This window comes from Musa acuminata, chromosome BXJ3-1 (genome assembly GCF_036884655.1).
Source record: "Musa acuminata AAA Group cultivar baxijiao chromosome BXJ3-1, Cavendish_Baxijiao_AAA, whole genome shotgun sequence".
In the NCBI taxonomy this organism is placed as follows: Eukaryota; Viridiplantae; Streptophyta; class Magnoliopsida; order Zingiberales; family Musaceae; genus Musa; species Musa acuminata.
In genome coordinates, this window is record NC_088349.1 from 4,421,442 (window position 1) to 4,430,204 (window position 8,763).

The following is an 8,763-nucleotide window of genomic DNA, read 5'->3' on the forward strand; positions in this document are numbered from 1 at the left end:
TGCCTATGCTTGTGTTGCAAGCATGATGAACGGATGTTATTGTCCTCAACGATGCTGCCAAGGCGCCCACTTCGATCCTGCGATATGCCGCAACGTGATTTGCCTGCTCATCTTCCACCACTGAAGCTGGTGAGCACTTACCAAATTCCAACCATCAAATCCAGTTCGGTAATGGGCTCCGACGTGGATATCGTATCCTCATCAGTCGATGTCGATTTGGTCAGACGATGCTCCGACTGAAACGAGGAGAAATGGAGGCGGCCAACTGGTGGAGGAAGAAACGGAGATCAGAGAAGAAACGAGGGGCAAAGGAAAGCGCAAAGAGGCCGCAGCTGTACCTTCACTCGAGCATCAAAAATGAAAGCAAAAGTGAGAAGAATCATTTCGTGCATAATGCAGCATTTCTTTATTTCCAATTGCTCTTAAGAATCGACCCAAGAATTAATTCTAGATAGTGTTGACACTCTCGAATGCACGATCAAAAAGCTTCGGCAGCATCACTACTGACGGCTGTGCAGCAAACTCCGATTCCTTGCCTCAGAAGCATCGTATGAATCAGTACAGGAAGATTATACAAACACATGGCGAGACCATCCGAAACGAGTGCGATACCAGATAGGCATCACGAGACATCCATCTACTGCTAAACTTCTCGATATGGCGGCACAGAGAGGGAAAAGGCATTGCCAGGTATTCACATCCATATCCTACTTCAAAGATTCAATGCAATCTAGGAAGAAAAAGTGTACAGTAGGGATATAGAACCCCTCTCTCTCTCTCTCTCTCTCCCTCTGTTTCTATATAAGCTAACGATCGACTGCAATGTGTTGTACACCACGAAGCTTGGGTGATAGTGAGATTGGGACTTAGCGCTAGTTTAATCTCTGGTCTTACTCTTAAAACTAAAAACTGACACATTTTGTCAGTAGTAGGAGTAAGACCAGAAATAATTAAACTAGTGCTAAGACCCAATCTCACCATCTATCCTCCTTGTTCTTAGGCCTTAAACTCTCCGAAAAGGCTGGTCCAGTGCAGCAATTCTGAGAAGGGATGTAGCGGTGTTTGCATATTAGTAGTGTTTAGGCAGAATCTGTGTTTCTACGTCAACATGGCCGCTTCGACCTTCTCTGCTGCGACCAAGAAGAAGGGTCATCACCCTCCCTTCTCCTCATTCTCGGAGCCTCCTCCAAAGTATTACGAGTTTCCGTAATCTCTCATTAAAAAAAAAAAAAATTCTGCTGCTCTTAAATTTATCTAAATTTTCAGGACGACTTAATAGGATAATTGATCTATTAACTTTGTTAAATCTGAATCTCAATATACTTAAGTTAAAAACAATATATAGATCTTTATAAATCAATTTAAATTAACCTGTGAGACTAAATCAAAGACATTATTATTCGAGTCTTAAAAATGAATCATTTCTCATATCATTCTTTGTATTTCCTATATTAACTTGATTTGTTGTTACGTAGTTCTATGGTTAGGATTTCAAATCTTCCTCTGGTCATGGATAGGTCCTCTTGGATGGATTAATCTAAAACTAAATGGACCACTGAGGGATCATAATGCTGACTGTAGTTAACATACAGGAAAAATCTATTATAATGCATGGAATGACAATCCCTCTGATATGCCTAGAGGGCTCAAAATTCCCTCTAATTGGTGAATGTGGCATCTAACATATGCATTTTGCTAAAATGGAGATCCAAAAAAAGCTTCTTTTGGTATGGGTAAAAGTTTTAGGTCTGATGGTTATACTGCTCACTTTTTTTGGGTTATATATATATATATATATATATATATATATATATATATATATATATATGATATTGACTTTTCAAATATTTTCTATTATGTTTCACTTCCTTGTAATTGATCTTAAAATGTTATCATTTTTAATCATTAATATATAATTTCTATGAAATTTAAAAATTTTGACCTATCGCATAAATTATATAAGCTTAGCTTAAGTCTTGGCCTAAGCTTTTATTAGATAATTTGATTTCTCATGAACAATTTGTTTGTCATCTCTGATAAAATTATTTATATCAATATCTTTATGACCCAAAAACAGTACCTTCCTTTAGTGATTTTGATTTAGATTGACTTGAAAAAAATAATGATAAACTACTTATTTGCAATTATATCTTTATAAATCAATAATTTACTGACTTCTCTCATCGATTTATGGTATACAATTTTGTAACCTCTTATAGGTATACTGAAATAGTTTAGACTCAATGAATTTAATATATCAATTATCTTATGACTGGATCGTGATAGTTCACCAAATGAAAATAAATTGTAAAGAAATAAATGATCAAATAATAGCAAAGAAAAAAATCTTGTGACCTTTGAATCAAAAGTTTATAGAATTTAAAGAATCCAAAAGGGATAAACACATATCTGTCAAACAAATAATGAGTTTGCATGAAGATATGTTTGCAAATAAATAAATAAAAGAGATTATAGCTTTATAGTGCATTTAAAACTAAACTTCAAAAAAATAGGTGATGAGCAAAGAGGAGAGGAGGTAACAAAACCACCAGTGAACCATAGAAAATTTAAAGTTGTAGAAATTTTAAATTGAGCAATGATAAATATGAAATCGAATGTTTCCTTTATAAAAGGTTTGACCATTATGCTTTCAAATGCTTTTATAATCCTACAATAAACATAAGAAGACAAACATTATTACCGATGACTACTTATATTAACTTTAAGGCTACCTAATCTATGACATAATATGTAGACACAAGATCAAAGCCCTTGATCCGATTGAGCTCTATGGACTTGTAGGTCTCTGGTTCGACGATAACCGAGGTTGGGTCCATAGGCCGAATGAACTTAGTTGATGCATAGATCAGATCTTGGGCTCGATTATGGCCAACGTTGATCGAACTTGATTGTGTTAGGCACCTTCCTCACAAAGGGAGGCTTGATCGGAAAAAATTAAGTTTTATGAGTTCAAATCATTCTCTCCTTGTATGAAGATCTCCCTCTACTAGTCTTACATCGACTGACCAACCTTGTTTGAACTCAGGGAGAAGGCCTTTTCCTCGACCGACCAACCTTCTCTTTACTCGGGGAAGAAGCCTTAGCCTCGACTAACCAACCTCCTTTGGACTTGAGGGAATCGCTGTGCATGATCAACAAGTGTTCCCTAGAGCTCGTATGATATCAGCACATATCACGGTAGCAAAGTCGACGTAAAGAGGATTCATGTATTCCAATAATTAATCAACGCATCATGTGAAGACAACAAAATCAATTGAATATACGTTATCTAGGAGACTCTTTCAAACAACATTCACGACAATGGATGGTCTTGTGCATGCAGCTTCATTTCGACCTTTGAAGTGGAGAGTCGACTGTGTTTGTAGTCAGCACTTGGTTGTCCAACATGTTTCTACTGCTGATGCACTTTTTCCCGATAGTGCGTGGCTCATCCTTCCATCACAAGGCGCCCACTTTGATCCTGCAGAATGCCATCTATCCTATTCATGTTGAGCCTTTACGACCGATGCTTGGAAAATGGATGGTGACATGGATTTGGATTCATCGGTCAGTCGATATCAATGTGCCATCAGGGAAGCTTCCACTGAAACCCTTGGAGAAAATAGAGAGGATTCGAGGAGAAAGGGAGGAAGAACTACCACTCTCAAATTATTACTGTTTTGGTAGCAAACGCCCACAGCATTGCTGATGGACGAGTAGAGGGCCAGTGAATGGTACCACTCTCAAATGCACGATCAAAAACTTGGATAGGATCACTGATAGCTGTGATGATGCAAATGCCCATTCGATTACCCCAAAAGCTTCTACTCTTTTGGGTCAAAAGAATCATTAGTGGGTGTCATATACGCTATAGTGACGTGAACTACAAAAACCTGTGGAGTTCCCATCATGAGAAATGAATTATCGTAATGGATATATATAAGAATGGCATGAGACATGCATCTGCGACTTACGTGCCGTTTTAGAATAGCGAAGGTGGCCGGCGTCGACCAACAGTTCGGTGGTGCCAACGAAGATACAACCGGATAAGAACGATGTGAAGTGCGGTGCTCTTAAAGAACTATTACGAGGTATTTCGATCCGTTTCCTACCTCAGAGCTTCAATCGCCATCTCCCAAAGTGGGTGGTGGCGAAACAAGAACGCTCATAACTGGACCACCATCCTCTCTCTCTCTCTCTCTCTCGATACCTACATATACAGAAGCGCTACTAACGCAGCGCCTTCAAGGAGAAGCGTTATCAGCAAGGAGGGTAGACGATGAGATCGGGTCTTAGCACTAGTTTAGTTCTGATCCTACTCGTGTCTTCCATCGGGAACAGTAAGTCTCGCTTTATGTACGGCGACGCACCGTCTCGGGTTACCGACCGGCGGCGGTCGACGAGCTTCAGGAGCTCACGCTGATGGACTATCAAATGGTGTTTGCTGTTGTTTTTTATGTAGAATTTGAGGGCGAAGGAGAAGAGAATAGTACAAAAAAAATAAGGAGTACTATGTAATGTTTTCATTACTTTTAATCTGTCATATTTTCTGGAGTATTTTTAATGTGTACTGTTTTGCTAACTTTACGAACTCATAAATGCTCAATAATTTTAGTATTTTTTTATTTCTAAAATCGGCCCAAGAATTTATTCTGGATGCTGCAAACTCCAATTACTTACGGTTAGTATCTCCTATTTAAACTATAAATAAGTGTTTGGGTTTTGAAGTAAGGTACACCATAAGAAAACATAATTGTTTACTTTAGGCTTTTCTTATTTAGTAGTTTCGTGTTTTATGGTTTAGGAACATCTTTCTAAAGCATTTGTAATAGTCGGTGTTCTTATCGCTTTTATTATTTCTGCTTTATTATCTTTGTTGGGTTGATAAATTTTCTGAGACTAGCTCTAAGACTTGCCTTAGAAGCATCACATAAGGAAACACACGAAGAGGCCATCCGAAATGAGTGTGGGAGTAAGACCAGAAATAATTAAACTAGTGCTAAGACCCGATCTCACCATCTATCCTCCTTGATCTTAGGCCTTAAACTCTCCGAAAAGCCTGGTCCAGTGCAACAATTCTGAGAAGGGATGTAGCAGTGTTTGCATACTAGTAGTGTTTAGGCAGAATCTGTGTTTCTACGTCAAGATGGCCACCTCGACCTTCTCTACTGCGACCAAGAAGAAGGGTCATCACCCTCCCTTCTCCCCATTCTCCGAGCCCCTCTATAAGTTTATCTAAATTTTCAGGATTGATTTGTTAAATCTGAATCTAAAAAATATTGAAGTTAAAAAACAATAGATCTTTATAAATCAATTTAAATTAATCTACTTCATATGTGAGACTAAATCAAGCATGGTTTGAGCCTTAAAAAAGAATCATTCATTCATGATATCATTCTTTGTGTTTCCTACGTCATATTGATTTGTTGTTTCTTAAAATAAAAGGAATTATTATTTTTATATTTTCTCTATCATATCTAGGTCCTCTTGGATGGATTAATCAAAAACTAAATGGATCATTGAGGGATCATAATGGTTAACACATAGGAAAAATCTATTATAATGCATTGAATGACAATCCCTTTGATATGGCTGGAGGGTTTAAAATTTCCTCTAATTGATGGATGTGGCATCTAACATATGCATTTTACTAAAATGGAGATCCAAATAACGCTTCTTTTTTTGTATGGGTGAAAGTTTTAAGTCAAATGGTTATATTGCTCACTTTGGTAGGGTTATATAAATGATATTGACTTTTCAAACAATTTTTATTATGCTTCACTTCCTCATCCTAAAATTTTATCATTTTCAAGCATAAATATATAATTTCTATGGAAATTATAATTTTTTGACCTATTTTGTAAATTATATAAGCTTAGCTTAAGTCGTAGCCCAAGCTTTTATTGGATAATTTGATTTCTCATCAATAATTTGTTTATCATCTCTGATAAATAATAACATCTTTGTGATCTAAAAATCAGTACCTTCCTTTCGTGATTTTTGAGGATGATATCTTTATAAATCGATAATTTACTGACTTCTTTCAGCAATTTATAATATGCAATTATATAACTTGTCTGATAGGTATATTATTGTTAATTTGAGCTTACGAATGACTTATGTTAACTATAAGGCTACCCAATCTATGACATAATATGTCGACACATGAGCTCGAAGCAGTTGGTCCGATTGGACTCTATGCACTTGTAAGTCTAGTTCCATCACAGCCGAGGTTGGGTCCATAGGCCGAATGAGAGCTTGGTTGATGCATAGGGCAAATCTTGGTCTTGATTATGACCAAGGTTATCCTCATAACTTGATTGACCTATCAATATGTTGATCTAACTTGATTATGTTAGGCACCTTCCTTCATGAAGGGAGGTTTGATCGGAAAAAATGATCTTATGAATTCAAATCATTCTCTCCATTTATGGACATATCTCCATTTGCGTGGCTCATCCTTCCATCACAAGGCGTTCACTTTGATCCTGCAGAATGCCATCGACCCTATTCGTGTTGAGCTTCTACTACCGATGCTTGGAAAATGGATGGTGACATGGATTTGGATTCATCAGTCAGTCGATATCAATGTGCCATCAAGGAAGCGTCAACTGAAACCCTTGGAGAAAATAGAGAGGATTCGAGGAGAAACGGAAGAAGAACCACTCTACCTTACTTCAAGTGCTCACTGTTTTGCCAGAAACGCCCACGGCATTGCTGATGGACGAGTAGAGGGACATTGCATGCTACCACTCTCAAATGCACGATCCAAAACTTGGATAGGATCACTGACAGCTGTGACAATGCAAATGCCCATTCGATTACCCCAAAAGCTTATACTCTTTTAGCTCAAAAGAATCGTTAGTGGGTGCCATATACGCCACAGTGACGAGAACTACACAAACCTGTGGAGGTCCTATAATGAGAAATGAGTAATCGTAATGGATGTATATATCCATTAGACCATGGAATGACGAGAACTACACGAGAATGGCATGAGACATGCATCTGCAGTTTACGTGCCGTTTTAGAACAGCGAAAGTCGCCGGCGTCGACTGACAGTTCGGTGGTACGAACGAGGAGACTCCAACCGGATAAGAACGCGGTGGAGTGCGTATAAAGAACTATTACGAGGTATTTCGATTCCTATCCTACCTCAAAGCTTCAATCGCCATCTCCCGAAGTGAGTGGTGACGAAACAGAACCACTCATAGATTGATTATATGAGTTTCTATATATATATATATATATATATATATATATATATATATATATATATATATATATATATATATATATACTTTGAATAAGAATGAATGTAATGTCAAATATGGTATTTGAGCTTAGATTTTTTATTTATCCATTGATATATTTCGAAATGTTTCATTTGTTATTGATATATTCTGAAATATTTTAAATATCATAACATTTCATATGTTGTTGATATACTCCGAAATATTTTATATGTCACTGATATGTTCTAAAATATTTCACATATTATTGATATATTTCGAAATATTTCGTACGCCATTAATATATCTTGAAATTCTTCTTACTTCATTGATATGCTTCCATTATTCTTTATTCAATTTGTTATGAATCAAATATATTTTTAATAAAATGATATTTACGATTTTATATCTAATGAGATGATATATATGAATTTTTGTATCTCTACATTACATTTTTATACTAAATTTGTTTGAAATTATCCTCTCTTGTCATGTTGGTATGGACCAAGATCGTGCTTGTAGATTGGTTGAACTTGATTGACCCATAGGTCGAATGTTGGGTTTGACCATGATCCGGGCCTGATCGAACTTCATTGTCTTAGGCACCTTTCATCCAGAAAGAGAGGGTCGATCGAAAAAAAAAAAAAAAAAAAAAAGTCTTATGAGTTTAAATCATTCTCTCGTTTTATGGAGATCTCTCTATGCTAAAATTATATCGACCGACCAACCTTCTTTGAACTCAGGGAGAAGGCATTATACTCAGGGAAGAAGACTTATCCTTGAGGAAAAACGGTGCACAATCAAGAAGGTTCCCTAGAACTCGTATGATGTCAAGACTTATTTTTCTACAGCCCACGCTAGTTGAATACAGAGAGTTACGGTAGCAAAGTCGACCTAAAATATGATAAAGAGGATTTCATAGATTCCAATAATTAATCAACGCATCATATGAAGATAACAAAATCAATTGAATATACGTTATCTAAGACATGTCCTAATTTTCCTAACATTATCTGTATAATGCTCAAGCAAAAGGAAGTGGATGCTGTTATTTTATTAGATTACATCAACGTGAAGATTTTGTATCGGACCCCATCTCTCATTAGTAGTCTCACTAATGGATGTCTCCAATTTCCAAAGTGTTAATTCTTTTTATTGGTCAACTCATCACCCATTCACGTCAAATGCTCCATAGTCAATCCGCCAGTGCATTTCACGTCGAGAAAGTTCTTTTGAGGACATTGGATGGTCTCGTGCATGCAGCTTCATTTTGACCTTTGAAGTGGAGAGTCGACTGTGTTTGTAGTCAGCACTTGGCTGTCCAACATGATTCCCCCACTGATGCACTTTTTAGCGGATAATGCGTGGCTCATCCTTCCATTACAAGGCGCCCACTTTGATTCTGCAGAATGCCACGGGCCCGAGAATCCAATGTTTTATTTCTCTGGCGATCGATCCTACTCATGCTGAGCTTCCACTTATGCTTGTGGATGGTGACATGGATTTGGATTCATCAGTCGGTCGATATCAA